The 27857-nt window shown below is 39.2% G+C and overlaps 1 long non-coding RNA gene across 1 annotated transcript; it reads left to right on the forward strand.

Moving 5' to 3' along the window:
* Window positions 1-90: 90 nt before the first annotated feature.
* Window positions 91-8188, forward strand: LOC114048419. Its single transcript, XR_003569757.1, has 3 exons — window positions 91-161; window positions 4541-4666; window positions 7976-8188. It is a non-coding gene; the product is annotated as an uncharacterized LOC114048419 (long non-coding RNA).
* The last annotated feature ends 19669 nt before the right edge of the window (window positions 8189-27857 follow it).

Here is a 27857-nt window from a genome sequence, read left to right on the forward strand (position 1 = left end):
CCGGTTGCCTCGGCCGCCGCCGCCGCCGACGTGTCCGACCCTTACGTCACGGCGTGACCCCGCTTCGTCCCGCCCCCCGACGCTGGCGTCCCGGCATTCGCGGAAGTGGGGAGTAATTTCTCGCCGGGGAAAAATTATCCAAGTTCTCTCTGCCGACTGAGGTGCGTGGAGGAGCAAGATTCCTTACCCACAGGTTAATGTGAAAACTCTATCTTGAAGGTTGGGTCCCGTGCCCTTCGCCAGGGAGACTCGGTTATTTCCGTTAATTACGGAGAGAACCGAAGCTGGGGAGGGTTTTAAGTGCGCGTGCGCTGTAGTTCGGCTTTTTTTTTTTTTTTTTTTCCTGTCGAAAGCCGAGGAACTTCTGGACTTAGGAGATGGTGGCCGAATTTTTTGGCACATGCGCAGAACATCCAGCGTCCTAGTCAATAACAATCGAAGGTTTTGGAAACCGAGACTCTCCTAGTTACTTACACAAGCCTGTTATCAGCAGTGTTCGTTTTCCTTGAGTTCAGAAGTTCGAATCCCACTCTCGGGAAACTAGTTTATATTAATTGAATCATAGGTCTGGAGCTATAAGAGACCTCGGAAACCATCTACTCCAAACCTTTATTTTACAGTTTAGGAAATTGAGGAATTTAATTTAAGGGATTTGCCCAATGTCACAGAAGTAGGCAGAGACAGCATTTGAACCCAGGTCTTCTAACTCTAAATGCAGTGCCTCTTGCCTTTAGGATGAGGTCAAGGAGAGCGATAGAACAGATGAAAGGCTATCAAAATAAAATCTGCTCTTGATTTTTGTCAAAGCATTGAAGTGATGCCTTCTATCTATCTTTGCTTTATTATGTTGGACTTAAGAGTTAATGAAGCCATGTGACCTTGATCTAGTACCTTAATCTCTCTAGGCCACAGTGACCTCATGTGTAAAATGAGGGGGTTGGATTAGATGACCTCAGAGGTGCAATGGTCTAGAAAATAGGGATTGAGAAAGGTATGGTAGACTATAACAAGTTCACTGTTGGAGTTTTAGAATAGGAACAGTTTTGCAAGCTGGGCCTCAGTAGGTGATTGCATCACCCACCAAACCTCACATGCTACTAATGCTGTTTAGTTTTTTCTTTAGCAGATTGGCAGAGCACCTCCTACGCTGCAAAAAATGACTCAGAGACCTTGACTGTTGTAAGACATTAAGTGAAAAAAATAGTTTTGTCGTTTGTTCCCCCCTACCCTTTTGAATTAACATGATCAAACAGAACTACTTCACTTCGTTGTGATCTTGAAAGGGGTTTTTCTTGTTTGTTTGTTTTTGGAAAGTTTAAACAGATCTAATGTAGCAAACAGTCATTTCTGGTAAGTTAACATTTACTTTAAGGAATCTTTTCTACTTTAATTCAATAAGTCATTATTTGAACAGGGTGGTGCACAAAACCCTGAGCCAGGTGCCATGAAAACATAGATTAAAAATAAATAGCTCTTTTGTCACAACTTGGGTGAGGTGGACACTGTATTATTATTCCCATTTTACAGATGAGGAAGCTAAGTCTCAAAGTCAAACAGTTAGTAAGTGTGCCAGCACTTGAACCCAAATCTCTTTACTTCTTGCCCAGCCTACTCTTTCCACTATCACAGACTTCTGCTCAGAGATTATGGTCTTGCAAGAGAGGCAAGGCTAACATTCATAGAACAATTTAGATGACAATATAAAACAAAATGTGATATGCTGGCCAGATGTAGTAGGGGGCAATATAAGTACTTTAGAAGTTCAGAGAGGCGAGGAGCAAATGTAAGGAGAAGGCGTCTTGGAGTCCTTGAAGGTAGTGTCAGTTATCAGGAGGTAGCAAACAGAAGTAGAAAACTGATATTGTTTCCTGGTAAAAGCTTCAAGCTTTTGCACAGAATCAAAAATTCTTAGTTTGACAGGGGACTTCCACCTGGTTATAGATCATTCCCAGGTAGATATGAGAATATCTCCTATTGCAGTAACCTTCTGTTTGGTCTCCCTACCTCAGGTCTCTCCCAGCTTCAGTCCAGCCTCCACTCACTTGTTAAATTGATCTTCCTAAAGTACAGATCAGACCTCTCCTTCATCATTCCATTTACTAAACTCAAATGACTCCCTATTTCTTCCCGGATCACATATGAAATTCTCTGTTTGATTCTTAAAACCCTTCATAACATGGCCCTTTCCTGCCTTCCCAGTCGTCTTACAGCTTACCCTCCTCCATGTACTTTACGATCCGTAGACACTGACCTTCTTGCTGTTTCTTACCCATGACACTGAACATTTGAATTGGCTGCCCAGAAAGCTCTCCTTCCTCATCTCTGTCTCCTAGCTTTTCTGCCTTCCTTCAAGTCTCAGCTAAAGCCCTACCTTCTGCAAGAAGCCTTTCCCAGTCCTCCTTAATCTTAGTGCCTATCATCTGAGACTGCCTCCAATTTATCCTATGTATATCTTCTTTGTATATAGTAAGGGCTGTTTTTTTGGGAGGGGGGAGGTGTTGAGGTTGAAGTGGAAGGTTTAGCTTCTTTGTATCCCCAGGGTTAACAATAACAATAACAATAACAATAATAGCTAACATGTAGCACCTGTTATGTTCCAGGCACTGTGCTAAGTGCTTTGCAATTATTATCTCATCCTCACGACAACCTGGGAAGTAGGTACTATTATTATCCCTATTTTACAGATGAAGAAACTGTGGCAAACAGAGGTTAAGTGATTTGTCCAGGGTCACACAGCTAGGAAGTGTCTGAAGCCAGATTTCAGTTCAGGTCTTCCTAACTCCCGGCCTAGTGCTCTATCCATTTTGCCACCTAACACTTAATAGGTACATAGTAAATTCTAGTTGACTTACTACTTGTTTTGAAGGCTCTCCCAAGGGAACTTTGATAATTTATTTACTGTGTAACCTTTGATAAATCACTTCACCTTATCTGGGCCTCATATTCTCCTGTCTCAAAATAAGGGGTTTGGACTAAATGGTTTCCAAGGTCCTTTTCAGCTCTGATTCTATATAGATCTATATTAATTGGTGCTTGAATGAAAGCAGGTTGATTTTCTAATTGAGTATCTAAAGATGACCTCCTACAGTTGCTTTCATGGAACCAGAGTGAGGGGGTGGGAATGAAAGCCATTAGAGACTGACCCTTTTGGTGGAGAGGAATGAAAACCTAGATATAAGCAATAGCCAAGTTGTCTCTGTATGACTTGGTAGCCAAGATACAAGGAGCCCAGGACAGAAGCTTAAAGAGAAAAACCCTCAGTTTATTAAGTTGAAATATCTATTCCTTTATTCCTTAAAAAAAAAAAAAAAAAAGGCAGCTAGGTGGCTCGGTAGATAGAGCACCTGTCAGGAGGACCTGATTTCAAATCTGCCCTCAGATTCTTGACACTTGCTAGCTGCGTGACCCTGGGCAAGTCACTTAAACCCAAGTGCCTCCACCAAAAAAAACAAAAACCTTTTAAACGTGCAAAAAACAAGCTTTGAGTTTGCCATGTCTACCAACAATGAGATCAACTGATTGTTCTCTACCCATGTATATTTGGTAAAGAGTTTAAGATTTCTTTAAATAATCATGACTTTAGAAAAGTATCATGATGTGGTGAATAAAAGACTGCCCTTGAAGCCAGGAAGATCTGGATTCAAGTGCTACTTTTGACTCATACTGGCTGTGCGACCCTGAGCAAGTGACTTAATCTCTCTGTGCCCTAAGGTAGTGGCAGGAAACTCAAATAAAAACAGGGATCACTAAACTGTCCAAAAGGATCCCTGTGAATCAATCAGTGAATCAGTAAACATTTATTAAGTATCTACCAAGTGCCAGGCACTGTGCTAATTGCTGAGGATACAAAAAGAGGCAAAAGACAGTCCCTCCCCTCAATGAGTCTAATTACAGTCTAATGGAGAAGACGTGCAAGTAACTATGTACAAACAAGCTATATATAGGATAAATAGAAAATAATTAAAAGAAAGAAAAGAAAGGAATTAAGAGAGGTTAGGGAAGGCTTCCTACAGAAGGTGGGACTTAAAGGAAGCCAGGGAGGTCAGTGGTTGGACGGGAGAAAGGAGAATGGTCTAGTCTGGGAGGGGGGACAGCCAGAGAGAATGCCCTGAGCCTTGTTCGAGGAACAGAAAGGGGGCTAGTGTCACATATTGACTTAGATAACTACATATTAACATTATCTTTGCTCTGTTGTATTTTTATTCAACTTTGCTAAATAGGTCCCAGTTACGTTTTCATCTGACACAGTCCACATTCAGGAATGTTGCCTCCATGTTTGATCCCTCTGCTCTAAGCCCCTCTCCCAAACCATGAGTTACAGAGAAAATGCAGTATTGTATTGGTAGACTTGGAGTCTCCTCACCCTAGGGTCCCCCTCTTCCAATGCAATCACAGGTCCAGCCCCTATCCCTAATCAAGGTTTTTTTTTTTTGTTGTTGTTGTTGTTGTTGTTCTCAAAGTGTGGGGTCATAGGATTTAGATATAGAGCTGGGAGGGATCCTTGACAGCATCTAGTCTAATTCCCTCATTTTACAAATAGGGAAACCGAGATCTGGAAAGGTTGTGACTTGACCAAGATCACAAAGACAGCAGATGGTGGAACTGAGATTTTACCCTACATGCTCTGATTCCTGTCCAGCACTGGACCAATGTGCATTTGCTTCATGTGAGTCTAGTATATCCATGGGAGTGGGAATACCTTCTGGGAGCTGGGTAATGCTTCAGGCATGAATTGAAATCAGTAACATCTGAGGTCAGTCGATCAACAGGGATTTATTAAACATAGTACCAGGCCCTGAGAATATAGAGAAAAAAATTTAAACAATCTCTGTCATCAAGAACGTTACATATTAGGGGCAGCTAGGTGGCGAAGTGGATAAGACCTAAGTTCAAATCTAGCTTCAGACACTCACTAGCTGTGTGACCTTGGACAAGTCACCAAAAAAAAACCGAGGCAAAGAATGGCCTCTTTTACCTAGTCCTAATATATATATATATATATATATATATATATCAGTCTTGGAGGGGAAGACCCTCAGGGTTCCTGGCCAAAACAGAAACAATTGTTATTTGTACTCACTCTGAGCCATCTGGGCCCAAACAGTGACCAAGTGAGGCTTGGGCTGGAACCTGTTGTTGGCCAATCAGTGAGAGCCAGAGTGATTTGAGTTTACAGCCTGGTCCTTAAGAAAGAAATCTAGCCCATAAACCCCAAGATATCTTGTGAGGGTTCAGCGATCAAAATTTATATTTATTTGGGCAGAGTACCTGCAGGTAAGGGTATGATAACGTCTGTGGACAGAGGGAGAGGAAGGAGGGAGAGAAGGAAGGAAGGAAGGAGCTGTGTTGCCCAACTGGAACTGGCTAGTTGAGTCCCCAGTGGGGCAGCTACTACCACTCACAGGTTTTTGTTTATCCTTCATTCTTGAAGAGGACAATGACATCAAGAAGGTGATGCCATGATTTGCAAGTGGATTGGATTTAAGTGAGGCAGGGCTATGCAAAGTTACCAGCCTCACTTTCTCCTCCAGAGCCATCTGGGTCCAGCGGCTAGATATACATCAGGATGACTGGAGATGGCTCTGATTCAGTGAGAAATCTTGGCCTTTTTAAGCTCAGGTCTTTCCCAGGTCTCAGTTTGTCAGAGGCAATGCCCATTCAGTGAATAAGGCTAGGAAATGACGACTATGACGAATATAGAGAAACTTGGAAAAACTGATATGAACTGATTTAGAGAAGAGCCAAGAAGACAATATAAATCATAACCACAGTAATGCAAATGGACAAAACACCCATCACAAAGCAATAAAAAGTAAATGTTACAAAACTGCAAATAACAGAAGCATGACCCCAAAGAAGAGGAAGGAAAAAGAAGCAAGCTTTTAGAGGAGAGAGCCTCCCCACTCCTTCACAGAGATAGAAAGTCATGGATATGGAACGGTGCATATATTTTCAATCTTTTTATGATGTATTAATTTGTTTTACTGATTTTTTTTTTACTCTTTAAAAAATAATGACTCTCTGGGAGGAAGGAGGGGGAGTAATAATGGGAAAAATTTTGCAATGTAAAAACCAGAAGATCAATAAAAATTTATTTTTTGAGGCAGTTTGGTAATGTAATATATAGCGCATTGAGCCTTGAATCAGGAAGATTCAATTCAGATCTGGCCTCATACTGGTCACTAGCTATTTGACCCTGGGCAAGTTACTTAACCTCTTTGCCTCAGTTTCTTCATCTGTAAAATAGGGATAATAACATAATCCACCATGTAGGGTTGTTGTAAGGATCAAATGAGATAGATCATAAAGCTCTTAGCACAGTGCCTGCCATAAAGTGAATGCTATATAAATTCTAGCTATTGTTATTCGCCAGGTAGCTATTATTATTTTTAAAGTAAAAATTCTAACAGTCAAGGGAAAAAAGACTATCACAGCCCTTTAGACAAGAGGTGATGAAAGTCTGAACTAGGGTGGTAGCTGTGCAAGTGGAGAGAAAAGGGGCAGTTGTGAAGAAAGAATCAACAAAACTTGGCAGCTGACTGGTTATGGGTGGGAAGGGGCTGAGGGAGAATGAGGGATTGAGGATGACACTGAAATTGTGACCCGGGTGACTCAAAAGTTGGTATTGCGTTCATAGAAATAGGGAAATTGAAAAAGGGGATGGATGATGAGGTTTGGATTTGATCAAGTTTGAGATGCCTATAGAACATACTTTTTGAAATGTTTAATTGGTGGTTGATGATGCAAGACTGGTACTCTGGAGAGAGTCTAGAGCTAGGTCTATAGATCTGAGAGTCATCTGCATGGAGATGATAATTAAAATGATGGAAGTTGATGAAATCATCAGGAGAGAAAGAGGAGAGCAGGGCTAAGGACAGAGACCCTTGGGGTATTGGCACAATTAGGGGACATGACATGGAGGATATTCCAGCAAGGGATAAAGAGAAGTGAAACAAGTAGGAGGAGACCCAAGAGAGGTCAGTGTCACAAAAACCTAGAAAAGACAGTGTGCAGGAGGAGAGGGTGGTCAATAGTGTCAAATACTATATAAAGGTCAGGAAGGATAGATTCAGCAATTAAGAAATTATTAGTGCTAGAAGGCTTGCATATAAACAAACATGATAATAACACTGGTGATGGAGCTATAAATTGGGCTGACCATTTTGGAAAGCAGTTTGGAATTATGCCCTGCTAGGCATATACCACTTTTCCCTGCTTCCTGCTCTCCTCTCCCCTCTTCCCCCAAAACCAGGTCATAGAGAGAAAGAAAGGTTCCAGATACACGTAAAATATGTAGAGCAACTTTTGTTGTGGTAGCAAAGAACTGGAAACCAAGAAGATATCCTTCTGCTGGGGCATGACTAAACAAATCATGGTACATAAATATAACAAAACATTACTCTGCTACAAGAGATAGTGAATTTGAAGAATTCAGAAAAGCTTGAGAAAACCTATATGAACTGATATAGAGTGCAGCAAGCAGAACCCCAAAAAAAGTCATACAAAATGACTACAACAATGTAAATGGAAAGAAAAAAAGTGAAATTGAATATTGTACATTCAGCCTGGTCCTAGAGAATAGATGAGAAAATGTACTTCTCTCCCTTCTTTGCAGAGGTGGGGAACTCTGGGTGCAGAACATTGGTTGATGTGTTGGTTAATTTGCTGAAGTTATTTTTTTCTCTTTGCTGCAAGAGATGGCTTGTTGGTCATGGAAAGGAAATATTGTGATGTAAAAACAAAAAATAGCAATGAAAAATTTTTAAATGACAATATAACGAAGTCACTGGTAACTTTGGACAGAGCAATTTCAGTTGGCTGGTAAGGTGGAAGCCAGATTGCAAGTGGTTGAGAATTGAGTATGAGGTTGAGAAGTAGACAGAGAGAAGGGAAATTTTTTTAGGAGTTAGGCTAAGAAAGGAATGGCAGTGTCAACTGAGGGTTTTTTTAATTTTGTTTTGTTTTGTTTTTTAAGATGGAGGACACCTGTGTATGTTTGGAAGCAGCTGGAATTGAGCCATTCTCTTCAGTGTGAGGGATTGCATCAGCCCCTATTACATATGTCTAGGGAATCAGAGATAGAAGATGAGAGGATGAAGGATTAGGAATGAGGTGACAAGATATAGGGTGAAAGGAGGGAATATTGGGGAATAGGGGTTAAGTTATTATCCAAAGAGTCTATAGGTGATGAGAGGCTGATGAGGGGTTGGGGTAGGGTGGGTAGATGAGGATAAGGGAAATGGGTGCATGAAAAATGAGGTTTCTGGGGCACGATGGAGAATTCCAAGCTACTGTAGCCAAGTGGGAAATGAAGGTAGATGTATCTGTTTTACGCTGCCTGGTTTCCACTCCTTGGAAGAAGCTCTTCTATTCTCATCATTATACTGCTGACTCAAGCCTGGATGCCACCTTTCTCAGACTCCTCTCTCTTCTGAATGGAGGGCTGGAGGGTAGAATATGTCCTCTCAAAGCCTTCATTTATGGAGGGCAGAAATTGGATTTTCAAATCACTCCACTTTGCATCAGCTGCTTTGCTGTGTTTCAGTTCCTTGGGACCCGAAGGTTTGTTGGCTCCCCACCCTCTTTCCAGCCTCCTTTATGTTTTGTCTTTTGCCAATAGATTGTAAGCTCCTTGAGGGCAGACACTGTCTTTTTCTTATTTGTATTCCAGTGCCTTGCACATTGCTTGGCACTTTGTAGGCGCTGACCTGGTTATTGAATTGAATTGAATTTCAAAGGAAGGGTACAGCTGGGCTACATTTGGAAGTGACTGATGTAAAATTGAAAGGCATGAATACCACTTTTGAAAGAAAGGACCAAATTCAGGGGCATCCAGCTACTACCATGGCAAGTGAGCTTTAAGTAGCACAGTTGTTAGGCAGGGTAATAATAACCATCCCCATAGAGGAGAATTTGAAAAATAACCCTCAGCACTTGGTGACTGTTATTAAAGCCACATAGATTCAAAGGGCTCAATTTGCTTACCTAAATTATATTATTTGAAGAAAATGAAGCAGTAATGGGAAGTAGATAATCATCATTATCATGTTTGAATGGTCTCACCTAACTTATCCAGGTTTTTCCCCCCGCAAAATTTCCTTTCACTCCTGCCCAGCCAGCAAGGTCTTTTCCACTGTGAGAAATAGCTCATTTTTCATTTCCACAAAAGTCCCACAAAACCTTAGGAATGAAATCTCAGGGTTAGGTGGAAGTTGAACAAAGGAAGTCATAAAGTAGAATAAAAAAATACTATTGGTGAGTGAATAGACTAACCAGCAAAAACCAGTTCTGAATTTAGGTACAGATTTACATATCTGCATACCAAGAAAAGGGGTGTTTGCGCACCCAAATAAGGGCAAAAGAAAATAAGGGCTTGGGTCCCTGAATTGTGGGGAGTGGGAGATAAAAACAGGGGTGGGGATCGTAATAGGGAAATTAGGCGCTTCAGATAGGCTGTAACCTCTGTAGTACCCAGCCAATGGGGAAACAGGGGAGGGAAATTCGAATAGGGAATTGGGAATAAAAAGCTGTGTATCTGGCTTAAATGTGTATGCCCACATGTGGGACATCTGGCCTTGCTAGTCCATTAATAGAAGTTTTTCTGGTTCACCAATAGCTTTGTGGAATTCTTGGTAAGACTTTTTGCTGCTTACAAATAGGCACTTGTCCTCGATCCTGACATTCTGAGTGAGGTACAGCAGTTGCTGATGGACAGGAAGATGCATACCATTGATTTCAATTTTCCCGTATATCCTCGGTGGGTGTCCCAGCTCATGGACTATTTAAGATCCTAGAACCAAGTTAATGAGTCATTGCTGAACCAGGAACAAAAAGGGGAAAGTAGGCAGATGGCAACAAGGCAACCCCGTGCACAGACCAAGGTAAGAAAAGAGGACTATTAAGTATTTGGTGGTTGGGACCAGAATAAGAAAAGAGGACTATTAAGTATTGCTTTGGTGGTACATCTTACTGGGGTCTGGAGACTGAGTGTGTGTGTGTGTGTGAGACTGAGGCCTACTAGAGGAGTACGAAGTGAGTGCAGAGTCCAGATCCACGGTACTGTTGATCCCACGAGGGGCATAGCCAGAGAAGGACAAGCGAGAGTACACTAGAGCACAGGAGGTCTCAGACAAATAAGTAAGATGAGGAATAAGCAAAGGCACCAGGGAAACCAGGGGGAAATAAGGAGACCCCTGTGAATATTCCTTCAGATAGTCCCTTAGGGAGGAGGTGAAAATACTGGGAAGATACAACCTGTACTAGACAGAAAGATAAAAAAAATATCAGCACTGGTGTCACTTCACTAAAGATAGCCCCAAATTATGTTGGCTACAATGGGGTTCTTTTGACTGGTCAAGGTTACTTTATCTTAAAAAACAAACTAAGCCTAAAAAGCCAACAAGAGAATTAGATTCATATGCACTTTGTCTTGTCAAGCTATTTCTGTCTCATGTGTGTGTTTGTAAAATGTTTTATGTTTGTGATGAAGGATTTAAAATGAAGGTTGTAATTAGAAAGAGAACATTGGGAAGGAACTCCCACCCTAGGCTTTCAGTGGGAGATTAAGACTTTTTTTGGGGGGGGGGGTCCCAACACTGGCCAAGTTGGGATACCAGAATAAAGTTAGATAGTGAGTAATGGAATCAAAAAGCAGGGAGAGACTCTCTCAGAAGTTAGTAGAAGGTGCAGCAAGCAGCTTTTACTGATAAGGGTCACAACGCAGCAAGGGCTTAGGGAGGGAAAAGCTAAGGGTTTGAAATCAGGGTTAATGAGATCTCAAAGCTAGAGTTTGTACTTTATATTTAAATTAAATCTAGAGAACTGTCTTTCCATTGTTCTTGCCAATATGTCTGATATCATGGCAATGTGTTTAAAACTGCAAAAATAAGGTTTTTCCTGTCTTTTAAGCATTAACATTATGAAAGTGGCTTGTGAAGGGTATGAGGGAAATACAGTTCTCTTGATTTGTAAGTCATTAGGCATTAACTCCCTCTGGATTCTAACAGGTGAAGAGAAGCAGGACCGAAAGTGGAGTGAGTATAATTTTTTAAATTTGTAATGTAAAGGAAAGTGAAGGTAGTCTGAGTAATGGGTTTGAAAGATTAGGAAAGAGGAATAAAGGTTTGAGCATAAATAGGATAAGTAGGAAAAAAAATGGTTTGGGGGTAGGCGGGGGGGGGGTGAGGTGGTCTGCAGCAAGCTCCTATGCTCTGAGCCCCATCCTTGGATGGTTGTTCTGGGTGCCTTTGTACCAGCTTCAGATGGTTTAAGCATATTGAGAAGATGTGAGGAAGTTTCATTTTGTTTTAAGTAGGATTGAAAATGAAAATTTTGTAGCTTAATTTGAAAACCAATAAGGTTATAGAGGGTTAGAAGACCACCCACTACAGGATAAACCTGTAAGAAGGCCTTGTTAAATCTGACCTTGCATAAATTTTGGCTATGGTAAAGATATTGGTTATTGTAAGTTGAGATTGTTGTATAAAATCTTAAAATGTTTCCCTGTACTGTTCAATTGATTATTGGAACTCTAGAGGTTTTCTGCCTGGGGGAAACTGACCCACCCTGTCAACATTGATTCAAATTCCTCAGGTTGTCTGAGCCAAACTCCTAGCCAACCTGAGTGATTACAGGTAATTTTAAGCCGTTTGTAAAACTTATATGCATCAGCCTGAAACTCCCTGGAAGATGAAATGCTTAGGGTAGTATTTATCTTGATAGGCCTGAAAAAGGAGACTTTTCAGCTCTCTTAAGGAAGTTATCCAGAGCCAGGAATTGTCACCACATATCTTTTTAAGGGAATATATGAATTTGTGGAGAACATTTCCTTTTAAAAGGCCAAGAGTATTGGATTTAAAAACAAAAATGTTTTTAAATGTTCATCATTAGCGATTATAAATCCAGATTTGATTTGATTTAAGTTTGTTTACCTCAGTTTACTGTTCTGTAAAGGGGATAATAGTGGAACCCACTTCCCAGGGATGTTGTAAGGATCACATGATTGTAAAGTGATTGGCATATGGTTGACATGACATTATTATTATCTAATTTAATGTAATTTTTAAAAGTACCAAAAGTAATAAGATCAGTAATTTCTATGTATGATAATTTGAAAATGCAGTTGATGCCATCTGAAGTTTATTGTTTGTGTTTCTAAAATGTATTGTATTTCTAAAACTCTCTTAGATTGTAAAAACTTAAGAGACCCTGATATTTGGGAGAGTTATGCTTATGTAGAAATTTCAAAAGGATGATGTAGCAAGGAAGGATTTTATGACATAGGATAAAGGGGACAAAGGGAATTCTTATGGTTTAAGGATTTAAAGGACAGGTTATGAGGACACATGTTAAAAATTAAAGGACAGGGGGAACATAGGATAAGGGACACAAAAGCAGTTCTTTTGGTGCAGGTTCAAGATAAGGGGGAAAGGACTTTAGGATGCTTTTCAAGTTACAGAATAAGCTGGGGTGACTGGGGAAAGATCCTGGGAAAGTCTTGATGGGAGTGACTGGGAGGTTGAATGGCGTCTAGTCTAGGTAAGATTAAAGATGGGAAGTAACTGGGGGCCACCTGGAGGTAAGACATTAGAGGGCTAGGCCCAAAATTAGAGTAACAAAGAATTAGGAGTTTGGTGAAGGTGATGAGGAAAGGCCAGTTGATAGGATTGTAGCCTCAGGAGACTGCTAGATTTCCTTGACCAGGTAAAAGAGTTGAAGTAAAGTTCAAGGAAGGGTTTTTTTTTTGAGGGGCCTGTCTTGGGGTACCCCATCAGGAGCATGTCTTATTGTGGGGCGACAGCAACTTTGGGGTTAAATTTACTTGAATGGAATAGAAATTGCATTGTTACAGAATTGGGAAAAAAAAAACCCTTGTATTGATAATGGGTTGTTTCAAGTTTTAAATACATTTTAATGTGTAAGGTATCATTACATTTCTAAATTGTGCAATTTGATAAACAATTATATCACCTATTATGTTAGAAAAGCAATTTCTCTTGTAATCCTAATGTTAGATTAAGAATTATACTGTCAAAGAAAAAGAGAAAAATGAATGGGTTAAGAAGCTGTTAGGTCATTCTATCTGATCATGTGTTGTAACATTTTGAAGTACTGTAATTAAGAAATCATAAACTTCCAAGTTTTGTCTATATTTAAAGGGAAGTTTCAGCTAAAATTATTTGGTTCTCCCTTATGAAAGTTAAGATTGTTAACTAAGCTATTTGGAATTATTGTTTAAATCAAGTTTTTTGTGAAAGGAAACTTGGTAATTATGCAGAGAAAGGACCTTGTAAAAATCTCCTTGTAATTAATTTAGTTTGTTATAGTAATAGGATAAATTGTAAGCTGTTTTTAAGAAATAGAAATACTTTTATGAAGTGATTTTTTAGAAGGCCTACTAGATATCCATTTGCAAGCTAATTTATTGCAGTAATAATTGTGATATTGATGACAATTATGTCCAAACCTACTGTGAATTTTGAGTTTGTTTTCCTAGGTTTGAATTTCCTAAGTTTGTTGTGTCCTTGGACTGGGCTTAATGGGTGCTTTCTGAGAAATAAAGTCAGAGTCAGCAGCTCAACGGGAGCAGCGTCAGAGGTACTAATACTAAAGCAATTATTGTAATGAGTTGTAAGTGGGGAAGATCTTGCTCTTTTGATCTGAATTGATTCCATGGCTTAGCAAGGGTTAGAATTAGTGTTTGAACTTCTCACATCTATAAAATTTAATCCCTGAAAGTGTCTCATTCTTTCAGATTAAGTATGGTTAGAGAAGGATAAATAAGTGTGAGAAACAGAGATGCAAGGGCAACTAGGTGGTGCAGTGGATAGAGCACCAGCCCTGAAGTCAGGAGGACCTGAGTTCAAATCCGGCCTCAGACTAAACACTTGACACTTACTGGCTGTGTGACCGTGGGCAAGTCACTTAACCCCAATTGCCTCAAAAAAAAAAAAGCAAACAGATGCAAATCTATTAGAGTAGCAACTTATGATCTTAATGGAAATTTGATTTTACTCATAATGCTATTTAATCAGGAACTGGGACATGTGTAGGAATGCATGTAAACTACTTAGGGCTCACTTTAGAGATGTTCCCTAACTATTGTGAGATTATAGTCACATTTGAAACCCTGATGATGGGAATTTGCTATCCATGATCTTATAGGATTGTTAATGGACTTTTATTCTGAGTCTAACTCCAGGTATGGTTATCATTGATTGAGCTACTGACCTATGATGCCAGCAACCCTGGGGGGGTGGGGAGTGGGGAGCGGTCTATGAGCTGCATCTATGAACTGCAGAGAATGTTCTCATGGGAAGGTTGGGAGAACGAATATTCTACATGAACTAAGGTAGGAGTCTCCTGACTCAATTTCCCCACCATGACATCTGGCAGACTTTAAGCCTGACTCGATGCAGTTGGCCATTATGTAACTTCTGCCTGGAATTGACATGAAGTTAGGGAAGCATTGTTCCCTTACTTTAGTTATGTCCCTGTCTTTTATTTCTATAATCATAAGTTTTGTAAGCGCTATATCAAATCTATTAAGTAGTAGATTGATGCTGAAACATCTGAGGTTATTATAGTAAGATGCAAGTACAAGATTGAGCTATTTGGCCTAGAAATTTAGGATTATGTATTCAGACTTGACATCTGTTATTAGTATATTCCTGTATAAGTTATAGGCCCTTTAATTTCTCATAATGGTATAGGGATAATTAGGCCAAGGGCTTGCGAAACCAGGATATTATTCTGTTACTTAGTTAACATCAAAGTTTTCTCAGTTTGTTACAGTTGGTTAATGTTAAAAGAAGAATGACTTGTGGTCTATCTTGTAAATGCCTTAAAAGAAGCATCCATTTTAATTAAAGGTTATTTATTTGTACATGATCAGAAGTTGGAATTGTTTTATTACTTGATATGTACTGTTTTTAAATTGATTACTCCATGTATGTATGTGTGTATGTATTAGAGTCTGTTATTATTTCCTTAGTGGAATCTCATCCTTCCGATGAGGAAATACGAATAAGAATGAATAATGAATTAATGCAAAGTATAAAAACTGGGTTCTAATTTTTCTGTCACTGCTTTTCTAATTTGAGTTTCTTAAACATGACAATTGGCTGAGGTTCCAATTTTGATCTTATATAATAGAGACATAAGGGTTGAGTTAACTTTCATTATTTGAGCTGGTTATTGGTAAGGTAATTTAAAATTGTATTAAGATGAATCTTGTAGGAGAGTGGACACAAGAAGGAGAATCTCTACAAGAAGACAGTCTGCCGGACACTGCTTGAACAACGCCCGGACCAGAAAACTTCATCAGATGGTGTCCTGAAAACCAGACAGCTGCATGACATGCCTTAAATAGACTATTTATTGTTACTTTTTCCCTTTGGGTCTCTGTGTTGGTACTTACTAAGGGGACTGCCCCTGTTTGATTTGTATAAGTCCCCAAAACTCCTTGATGAAATGTTGCCCAACAACACAGCCCTGGATGGGACCATTACTAAGGCATTGCAAGGTCTAACCACTTTAGCTGAAGAATTGACAGAGAACTCTGGGATAGATAATTCATTGACTGGGTGGTTAGAGTCATAGTTTGGGAAATGGAAAGGAATGGCAGTATCTAGTTTAACTTCCCTAATAGTAGTGGCTGGGTTGTTAACAGTGGTGGATGTTGTGTAATACCCTGAGTATGAGGACTAGTGCAGAGGTTAATAGCAACCGCCATTACCAAACAAATGCCTATACAACATAAGCAGAATCACCTCTACTTACTTGTGGAAGAAAAGGACAAGGAAGAAGACCTATGTGAAAAGGAAAGTGAAAAGGCATTAACCAAATTTGAGGAAGATGTGGAAACAAAATCATGGATGAAAGAAGAGAAGGGAATGTGAACAATAGCTAGTTTTTCATTTCCACAAAAGTCCCATGAAACCTAAGGAATAAAATCTCAGGGTTAGGTGGAAGTTGAACAAAGGGAGCCTTAAAGTAGAATAAGAAAACACTGTTGGTGGGTTGAATAGACTAACCAGCGAAAACCGGTTCTGAATTTAGGTACAGATTAACATATCCGCATACCAAGAAAAGGGGTGTTTGCACACCCAAATAAGGGCAAAAGAAAATAAGGGGCTGGGTCCCTGAATTATGGAGAGTGGGAGATGTAAACAGTCGCAGATCATAATAGGGAAATTAGGCACTTCAGATAGGCTGTAACCTCTGTAGTACCCAGCCAGTGGGGAAACAGGGGAGGGAAATTCGAATAGGGAATTGGGAGTAAAAAGCTGTGTATCTGTCTTAAACGTGTGTGCCACACGTGGGACACCTGGCCTGGCTAGGCCGTTAATAAAAGTTTTTTCTGGTTCACCAATAGCTTTGTGGAATTCTTGGTAAGACTTTTTGCCATTTACACAACTAATCAATAAGAATTTTACTGAACAACTAACAACTATCCATACAAGGCCTTATCCCAGATGTAGGGAAATGAAAGAAAAGCTTCACGGGCCTGAGATTAGTGAGAAGGCAATGAAAGGCCCTGATATTTGAAAGGACCAGGTTTATATGGACAGAAAGCCTGTGGATATTCAGGATGATGTAGTTTTAAGGTTTTATGGTGGTTGATGATTAAAGGATAAGGGAAAATTTATGGCACCAGATGAGAGAGATGGTTATTCACAAGATAAAGAATTTATGACATGGGATGAGGGGAAAAGGACTTTAAGGTGTCCTCAAGTTACAAGAGCTCAAGTTTCAGGATGGTCTTACAGAATGAGCCCTAACACTCCCTCAGGAGAGTCTTCACAAAGTATTAGAAAAGCAACCCTTAATATTCTTTTTAACCCTTAGGACACTGTATGCTATATCCATATCAATAGAGTGCCAGGTCTAGAGTCAAGAAGACCTGAGTTCAAATCAGATAGTCGCTTTGGGCAAATCACTTAGCCTCTGTTTGCCTCAGTTTCCTCATCTGTAAGATGGGTATTACAATAGCACCTACCTCCCAAGATTTTGGTGGTACCTTATGTTTTCCTGTATGGTCCCTGAACTCTAGGGTGGAGTGGTAATGAGTCTGTTAATTTAGAATGAATAACTCCATTTTGTTTTAGGCATTTTCCATGATATGATAAGCAGGTGTGTATAGTTTAGCAATAGCCATGTGTCCCCCAGATTTGATAAACAATTACTAATGACATATTTATCCCCCAAAACTGACAAAGATCTGATAATGATTCATGTGTTCAAATCTGGTAAACAATTAGCCCTTGCAAATGATGTTAGCTTTGGTTAATAGTTTCCTTTCATAACCTTAGGTAATAGATTGATCACCAATTAGAATTTAGATGTAACTTGTACACACCCTTAGCCAGAACCATATAAACTCACCTGAGGCCCTAGTCATAATCCTGCTCCCAGGTGGAGTTCCCAAGTAGGACAGATTTCTTTCCTTTCCATGATCATTTTCAAATTATAAGAACAAAAACGAAAAACCTGTTTCATGATGTATGCCCCAATTAGATTTCAGTTGAAGTTTGTTACTGGCTTAAGGGGAACTCCAGACTGTTAGGGTGAGGCCCTTTCAGGTGTAAATTAAGTATTCTACACCTTGGCCACTATTCTAAGGTTTTGAGTAACTCAGTTCCTAATGAAAAGGGCTGCAAGACAATGCCTCAGGGCACAGACTGCCTTGGTTCTTTTGTCTGTAGTCATTCATTTGCCTTAAGAATTTGAGAAAAGTACTAGGATAGTCACAAAAATATTAGGATGGGCTTCCTCAACTAGGGAGCCCAGTTTTGAACCCACAATAGCAGTTTCTACTTCCTCTGCTAGAGAGGTGACAAGCCTCAGAAGCCACACTCTTAAGAGAGTAGAGCTGAAGATGCTTCTGCCAGTCTTAGGCTCATGACCTTTGCCCTTTCTGGAAAAAAACAAACAAACAGCATTCTAATGGAAAAGCCCAGATGAAAGAGCTTGGTAATATCTAATCAGGCCTGAGGCTGGAGGTGGTAGAGACTGCAGTTGCCCATCGAAGATTGCCCTAGAGACTGGCATCCTGCACAGATGTTTCACACTTTCTGAACAAGCTGACTGATCCAACCCGGCAGCAGCCATGTCCTCTGAGTAGTTAGGTAAGCAATTTACCAGCCCAAATGTATCTAGCAGAGATGCTATGCCCTGTGAGGAGCCAATCCAGTAGCCAAGTGACCCCTCGTGGCAGTGGATTGACTCTGTGAGAAGCAAGTCCAGCTGAGCTACCCATTCAGTGTAGATGCTGCAGTGAACTTCATGAAGACTCTCCAAAAAAAGCACACCCAAGCCCTATAGTTCTAGAGTTTCTTGTGATCCCTGCATGTGTGTCTGTATCACTTCAGTTGCACTTTAAATTTGTTCCCACTGATTTTGGGTGTTTTAATGGGAGAGCATGCCCAAGTTTTGGGGAGATTGCTTTGTAAGTACTGTTCTTACTATACCATATATATATATATGCATATATATATACACACACACACACATGCACACACATATAGGTATATATACACATACATACATACATACATACATATGTATATATATATATATATATATACTATACCATTTAAATAAATGCCTTTTCAAAGAGGTAGTTCAGTCTGTTGGCTGATTGTTCCCAGGAAACCCCCAGGTAGGGGCCTGTGGACTACAGTGTTAGGAATAGTTACCCACAGAGCAACCCCTAGAACCCAGGGTAGCAGTTGCCCCTCTCGAGATCCTATTGATTAGTTTGAGTGTGAGTTGAGAGATGGCCCAATGAGGGAACTACAAGTAAAATTCAATCCAACAAATATTATGATGAGTGATATATTGGATAGGAGAATGAGACGGTACTTTGCCCTTGCAAAGACTGTGGTTTTGATAAGGAGAAATAAAAGAAGCACACAAATATTTGACCACCTTCTATTGCCTAGACTTTGTGAGGCATCCAAATATACCTAAGGCATGATCCCTTCCATCAAAAACTTGGGGAAACAGGCCATATACATATGTGAACAGTTGGTTTTCAATCACCCTGAATATTTATTAAACCCCTAATATGTGTTAAGCTCTGAGGATACAAAGCTAAAATGAAACTGTCCCTGCCCTCCAGGCTGCAGTGATATGCTGGAGCTAGCTCATTGTTAGACATTTACCAGCATGTGTCTGCCCTGAAGAGTTCACATTCTATCCAGGGAGACAGTGTGCGTATAGATAGATAGACACAAGGTAATTTCAAGGGCAGAGAAAACACTAGCCCTGGAGAGAATTTGGAAAGGGGCTTAAATGGAGTCTTGAAGAGTTGGGATCTAAGTGGCAGGATTAGGAGGGAGTACGTTCCTGTACTCTGTGTAAATTCCATGTAAAGAAGTCCAGTTTGACCACAGGCTCCAAGAGGAGGGCTAACTGGTGTGAAACACTAGGAGGCAACATATGATTAAGTGGCAGAATGATTGATGCAAAGATTTTCAGTAGGAAACAGACATCATTTATGGTTCAGTCAGATTTGGGATAGGGCAGGGAATATAGGGGAAGAACCAGATAATTAAGGTAATACATTTAAAATTGGAAGGGACCTTAAGACCATCTAGCTCAACCTCCTTAATTTACAGGGGAAGAAAATAAAGCCCAGAGTTGGCCCAAGTGCCTTGCATAAGGTTATACAGGTAGTTAAGTGACAGAGCAGAGATTTGAACCTGGATCTCCTTATCCCAAATCCAGGGCTCTTTCCTGGCTCTACTAGTATCCAGGTATGTGACTTTGAGGAATTTTACTCCTCATTTCTGGACCTTGGTTTCCCCTAATGTAAAAATAAGGTATTACACTAGATGTTTTTTAAGTTTCTTTCCAGCTCTGACATTCAGAAATTCCTGAGCTGTGAACATGAATTAGAAAATCATCTCTTTCTCAGAGACAAAACACTGCACTGACAGCGCTCTGCCAGCAGGGAGAAGCAAAACCCTGCCAGAGCTATCCGCACTGAGCAGCATTCCTCTGGCCCCAGAGAGTTAGGAAATCTTTCTGCTTCCTTCTCTCATAGTCATGGAATGGGAGTCTGAAGGGACTCTAAGAAAAAATATATTCTCTCTTCCTTCTTAGGAATCCCCTCTCTATCATTCCTCAGGGATGGATCCTGCATCCGCCACCTGAAACTGACTTCCTTAAGGAGCAAATGTTTCTAGGTAGTCCTGATTTTTAGCATGTGTGGAGTTGAAATCTCGCTCCCTGTAACACTCACACGAAAGAGTTGATAAACATGGTGTAGAGGAGAGAACTTGGAATCAGAAGTCCCAGGTTTGAAGCCTGATTGTGTCTGATAGCACTAAATTTCAAATCTTACAGAGATGACATTAATAAGCATTCTACTCATTGGTTCTGATTCTGTCCTCTAGAATCACACAAAACATTAGGTCCCTCTGCATGATAGCTATCACATATTTCAAGACAATCATTATGTACTAGGACACTACTTAAGATCATAGGTTCATAACAGCTGTTAAGTGTCTGAGGCAGAATTTGAACCTAGGCCTTCCTGGTCTTAAGAAAAGAGCTTTATCAGTTGAAGCACTTAGTGGCCTCTAAAGTCCTCTCTTTTCCTAGTTAAACATCTCAAGCTCTTTCGATCTGTCCTCCTATGATATGGTTTTGAGTTCCTTCACAAATCTTTTTTAAAATCTTAATTTTTGAAATTATGAAGTTAATTATCAACAATCACAAACATCCCAGTATATAAAGAACAAAACAAAATTGAATATGAAACTGAGAACTAACTATGATATACTTTGTTTTTAAGCATGTATGCAAGTCAGTAACAAAATTGCCTTGCGTTCTTTTCTGAATACCTTTTTGTTTTCTTCTGTGTATTTTTAATGTTTTATTGATTTCTTTTTCTCAATCTCTGTCACTTCCCACGACCTCACCACACCTCTTCCCATAGAAGACCTCCCTTATAACAAATAAATATAGTCAAGCAAAACAAATCAATACATTGGCTGTGGTTGGCTTTCTCTCTGTTCCTCACACAACACTCCATCTCCCGTCTGTGCCTTTGCATCAGCCACCCCAGGATGCCTGCAATGTCCTCTTTTCTTATTTATGCCTTATAGAATCTACCTCTTCCTTTTAAGATGCAGCTCAAGCACTGTCTTCTGCATGAAGCCTTTTCTGATCCTTCCAAATGCTAGTATCCTCCTTCCCAAACTAACTTGTATTGAACTACTTTGTGTATATTTATATTTATGTACTTCTAATGTGCTTTTTATTTATATACTTTCTGTACATACTTGTCTCCTCCATTAGAATGTTAGTTCATTGTGAATTCTTTGTGAAATTCTTTCTCCTTGTGTCCTCAAGTGCTTACCACAGTGCCTGGAAAATGGTGCTTAAAAAATACTTGTTGATTAATTGATTAATATCTCATTCAGCACCTCTACTTGTATTCACTTGTGTGCCATAAGACAGTAAATATGCTTCATCATTAGTCTTCTGAAGTTACTGTGTTGTTCAGTGTTCTAAAGTCTTTCAAGATGTTTTTCTTTACATTATAGGGGTTATCATATAAATTGTTCTCCTAGTTCTGCTTATTTCACTCTGTATCAGTTCAATTATGTCTTTATATGTTTCTCCTTATTCATATTTCATTGGATTATAGATTTAGAACTGGAAGGGACTTTGATGGCCATTGATTTCAAGCCCCTCATTTTACAGTGAGGAAACTGAGGTTTAGAAAAGTCAAGTCATTTGCCCAGAGTTACACAGGTTTAAGGCAGGATTTGAAAACAAGTCTCCTTGACTCCAAGTTTAATACTGTTACCTCCTGTCCCAGCTAGCTGCCTCAATTGTCATTTATTATGAGCACAGTAATGTTACATTACTTTCATATGCCCCAGTTTATTTAACCATTCTCCACCTGATGGTCGCTCCCTTAATTCCAATTCTGTTTTTACAATAAAAAAGTACTGCTATAAATATTTTTATTTATATGAATCCTATCTGTCTCTGACAAATTTTATGGGATATCCATATAGTCATAGTATTGATGGGTCCTACAGTTTGTCAATGTTCTTCTTAAAATGTAGCACCTTGGATTGGACACCATATTTTAGCTGTTGCCTGAGATGGGTACGTGATAGGATGATTCTGACCTCCCTCATTTTGGACCCCAGGCTTCTAGTAACACGTTCTCAGCTAACACTTATTTAGCTTATATAGAATCCCTACCTTTTTTCAAGGCTTCTTAGCTTGTGTCACCTCTTACTTTAGGCTTTTCTTGATACCCTTCAGTAGTTAGTATTCTTCCTTTTTTTTTTTTCAAAATTACTTTGTATTAACATGACTAATATGGAAATACATTTTACATGATTGCACATATATAGCCTGTATCAAATTGCTTGCTGTTTTAGAGAGGGAGGAAGAGAGGAAAGGAGGGAGAAAATTTGGAACTCAAAAAAATTTTTAAATGAATGTTAAAAATTGTCTTTACATGTAATTGGAAAAAATAAAATACTATTTAAAAATGTAAAACAAAAGTTAATTAATACTAATATATTAATTAAATATTTTAAAAGTTACTTTGTATTTACTTCCAGGTATTTTACTTATCCAGGCACCTGCTCCAGGAGAAAGTAAAGTTCCCAGAGGGCAGGGTCTGTTTTCATTTTTGTCTTTGTTTCTGCTAGTACCTATCAAAGTTCCTGTCCTGTCATCTATTAGGTAAATACTTATTAAATGAAATTAGGAGCTTTGTAAAAACTCAGAATTTTTAAATAAAACCTTAGCAAAGTAGAAAAGGATAGGGTTTTTTTGTTTGTTTGTTTGTTTAATTCTGGAATGCCAGTCATTCAGCCAATAAACATTTATAAGTGCCTACTATGTGCCAGGTGCTGTACTAAGTGCTGGGAACACAAAAAGAGGCAAAAGATAGTTTCTGCCCTCAAGGAACTTACAAGCCAATGAGGAAGACAACAAGCAAACAAATATATACAAACAAGCTATATAGAGGATAAATAGGAAATAATTAAGGGAGGGAAGGCACCAGAATGAAGAGAGATTAGGAAATACTTTTTGTAGAAGATGAGATTTTAGCTGGGTCTTAGCTAGGGAAGCCAGTAGCCAGAGATTTGAAGGGAGAGCATTTCAGACATGGGGGTCAGCCTGTGAAAATAACTGGAGCTGAGAGATGGAGTGTCTTATTTGTGGAACAGCAAAGGAGGACAGTGTCACTGGATCAAAGTGACAGGGAGTAAGGTGTAAGGAGACTAGAAAGGTGAGGTGAACGAGTGGTGCTAGGTTATCATAACCTAGGATTTTGAATGCCAAGTGCCTGATTTTGTGTTTGGTCCTGGAGGCTATAGGGAGCCATCGATGTTCATTGAATTAAGAAATGACGTGGTTGGACCTGCACTTTAGGAAAATCATTTTGGTAGCTAAATGGTAGATGTATTTTGGAGTAGGGAGAAACTTGAGACAGGTAGACTTAGCAGCGGGCTACCGCCATAGTCCAGGTGTAAAGTAAAGAGAACCGGCACCAGAGTGGTGGCACTGTCAGAGGAGAGAAGGGAGCATATTCAAAAGATGTTACAAAGGTGAAATCAACAGGCCTTGGCTAACAGATTGGATGTGAGGGGGGTGAGAGAGAGTGAGGAATTGAGGATGGTAATTCCTCAGTTGTGAGCTTGAGGGACTGGGAGGATGGTGGTGCCCTCTAGAGAAATAGGGAAGGTAGGTAGGGGGAAGGATAATGAGTTCAGTTTTGGATCTGTTGAGTTTAAGATGAATATTGGACATCCATCCAGTTGGAGATGTCTCTCTAATTGTAGATGTGAGATTGGAGGTCAGCACAGAGGGCAAAATAGTTAGATTTGAGAATCTTCAGCATAAAGATGGTAATTAAATCCATGGGAGCTAATGAGATCACTAAGTGAAATAGTATAAATAGGAAAGAGAAGAGAGCCCTGTAAGAACCCATGTAAGTCACGTAAGTTGCAATAAGGAGAATGTCCAGACTTGAAAGTGCATGTAGACAGAAAACAAAATTTACCCTACTTGCTTTATTAACAAAACCAGGCAAAGGTCTCTCAACTTTGAACAAACTTCAGGTGTAAAAATCCAGATTTTCACAAGCGGTAAATTGAGAGAGGGTGATTCCTCCCTTACAAAAGAATTTCTCTAAAATAGGAAGTTCCACTTATTCACATGAAACACAATTTTATTTATAAAAATTCTCCTCATGTCAGTTTTTTAGGAACATAACCAATCTATGAAAGAAAATCCACCTACAGTTTTGTTTTGCTTTTTTAAGTAACTGGCTTTTTGCCCAAGTGGTACCAGGGATTAGCAGAACCAGCCAGCATCTTTTTGATCTCCCAAAATAGATTGGGAAGGGTGTGAACATATCTGTTGCTAATATCACAGTTTTTAGAAGCAGAGGATGAAAGTCTGTGGGCTTTTAAGGAATCTGAGACCCTCCAAAACGCTGCTTTTTCGACTTACTTCAGCACTACAATGCTGAATGCTTTTAAGTCAGCTTTGGAAATACAAAGTTTAGGTAAGACCAGAGCAGGTCCTTCTCTTTACAGAATTCAGTCTGATAACACAGGATAAGGCAAACACACACAAAAAGGACATCAAACAAAAAAATCAAAACAAAATCAAAAGAATATCAAAATAATAACAAAAAACCTCCAAAAGGCAAACATAGGTAATGGTAATATAAAAAAATCACACAGTGAAGACATCAGAAAGGTACAAAATGAAGTGCTACATGAAATGTTGGGGTTGTGGCAGAGGAGAGAGGCTTCATCAAGGTTTTGTTTCAGTTGTATTTTAGAGAATTGGTTGAAATTTAACAGAGAGGGAAAATTAGACCACTCCTGGCTTTAGAGAACAATAGTTTGAACAAATACATGGAAGCAGGAGAGTTCAGGGCTTATTTTAGGAGTTGAGAGAGCACTTTGGCCAAAGCTACACAAATAGTATAGAAAAGAGAGTTCAGAGAGGTGGCCAACTGAGCATTTTGCAAAGGGTTTGAAAGAGAATCCTCTTTGAAAACAAAAGGGGGAAGTTATGCTCGGAGGGATAGTTATGCCCAGGTCTTCTTTATGATTTTGCCATGATAAACACCTTCCATTCAGAATTAGAATGAGAATCCCTGTTCTCCAGGGGGTGATCTTCCAGCCTCTTCCTCCCTGGATGAGGAAACAGAATGTGATGAAAGCTTGGATTTGATCCAGTGAGAAATCACTTTTCTAAAGTCTTTTGTCTTTGCTTCTGAGAGATGTTCCTGAAAAGTGGCTGGAATCACAATCACTTCCTTTATCTCAGTGTCCCTTGAGCAGATATGACTGACACAGGCTGCTTCTTAGAATCTAAGAGTTGGAAAGGACACCAGAGCCCATCTAATCTAACTCACATCTGACCAAGAACCCTTTCTCTAACATAACTACCAAAGTGGCCTTAGAGCCATTGTTTGGCCATTTCTAGGTAAAGGGAATCCATTACCTCCCTGAGAAACACATTACATTTTTAGATAGCTCTAGTAGTTAGACATTTTTTCTTTGCATCAAACTTCAATCAATCTCTTTGCATTTTCCAAATATTCCTTCTATCTCTGCCCTCTGGGGCCAAGAAGAAAAGCCAACTTCCTCTTCCACATGACTGCCCTTCAAATAATTGAAGACATCAAGCATATCCCCTAAATCTTCTTTTCTTCAGTCCGTACATCCCTACTACTTTCAACCTATCGAAGTAGGAGTTAAGATCTTGAGGCTTTTTACTCTTAATCTTGATACTCTCCAGCTTCACAATATCCCTTCCTAAAATGTGGCATCTTGGGGCAGCTAAGGCACAGTGGATAGAGCACTGGCCCTGGATTCAGAAAGACCTGAGTTCAAACCTGACCTCAGACACTTGATACTAGCTGTGTGACCCTGGGCAAGTCACTTCACCCCATTGCCTTGCTAAAAAAAAATAAATAAAAATAAAATGTGGCATCTAAAATTGATTGGATAGGGACTGCATTTATGATTTCATTAATGTAGGGAACTTCTAAATGACAAAACTATCTCTACTACCAATGCCAGACCAACATCTTCTCTTCAAGTTAGAGTCTTAGAGTTTCCTAGAGCACTGAGAGGTTCAGTGACTTACCCCAGGTCACACAGCCAGTATGGGTCAAATGTAGGACTTGAACCCAGGACTTCTTGACTTCAAGGCTATCTCTCTATGTACGGCATTGTGCTGCGTCTCTTTAAGCTGAATATAACTTAGTTAAATTCAACAAGCATTTATTTTTTTTTCCCTTTTTTGGTGAGGCTACTGGGGTTAAGTGACTTGTCCAGGGTCACATAGTCAACCAGCATTTATTAGGTGCCGACTATGTGTCAGGCACAGTGCTAGGCCCTGAGGTTAGACACAAAGATGAAAACAGTAGTCTTTGCCCCTCTACTGAGGGTAGAAGGAACAACATGTGTAAGGATAAACAAATGCAAAATAAATATAAAATAAATTGAGGAAAATCAGTGAAGGCAGTTATAGATGAGCTGAGCTTTGAAATGAAGTTAGGCATTCCATAAACTGGAAGTGAGGAAGGAGAGTATTCCAATCATGAGGGTTATAGCCTGTGAAAAGAAAGGGAAGTGAACCAAATTACTAGTATCAAAAATGAAAAGGGTGAATGCACTACTGATGAGGATAAAACTAAAGCAGTTTTTAGGAGCTATTTTACCCAATTATATGCCAATAAAACTGATCATCTTTAGTGAAATGGGTGAATATTTACAATAATATAAATTGCTCAGATTAACAGAAGAGAAAATGGAATACCTAAATAACCCTATCTTAGAAAAAGAAATTGAACAAGTCATAAATGTGTTCCCTAAGAAAAAAATTGACAGGACCAAATAGATTTACAAAGGAATTTTAAAAAAATATTAATTTTAAACTTAAATACAAAATGAGAAAAGAAAAACAAAACCATTCTATGTACACAACAGAACGCGAGAGGCTTCCATATAAAACAATAAATTTCCATTTTGAGAAAACATATAATAAATACTACACATTGTTTGCAAAGCTACCCAGCTTTTCTGTGCTTCTGTATAGGTTTTCTTTTGTTCTCTGCTGTGCACTTTTTATTTTATTTTTTCCCTCCCCCCCCACCCCAGAGAAGGCTGCAATTAAACACAAATTTATATACATATACATACATATCTATAAACACATATACACATATGTAAGATCATGCTATGAATATTTCTATTTGTCAGTTACTTCTCTGGGAGTGGATAGCATCTTCCTTTATAGGTCTAAGTCTTTCTATGTTTTTGTAAATCAACCAACTTATAATTTCTCATATCAAAGTAGTATTCCGTCACAATCAAACACATGGCTCGTTTAGCCATTCCCCAAATGAAGGGCTTCTATCATTTTAGCCAATCTGGTAGGTGTAAGATGAAATCTCAAAGTTGTTTTAATTTGCATTTCTCTAATGAATAAAGATTTAGAGTATTTTTCATATGATTATGTGTAATTTTGATTTCTTCTTTGAAAAACTGCCTGTTCATATCCCTTGACCATTTATCAATTGGGGTATGACTCATATTATTATAAATTTGACAAGATTCTTTATACGTTGTGATATTGAATAATATTGGTGACACATAGTATAGTTGCCATATTTTTCCCTTTTAATTAAATCTATTTTAGCTTTAACTTTGTCTGAGATCATGATTATTACCCCTGCCTTTTTTACATAGTAAATTCTACTCCAGCCCTTTAACTCTATGCATCTCTCTCATTTTTATTGTGTTTTCTGAAAGCAACATATTGTTGAATTCAAATTTTTAATC

The sequence above is a fragment of the Vombatus ursinus genome, unplaced genomic scaffold (genome assembly GCF_900497805.2).
Source record: "Vombatus ursinus unplaced genomic scaffold, bare-nosed wombat genome assembly UNPS02014793.1, whole genome shotgun sequence".
NCBI lineage: Eukaryota > Metazoa > Chordata > Mammalia > Diprotodontia > Vombatidae > Vombatus > Vombatus ursinus.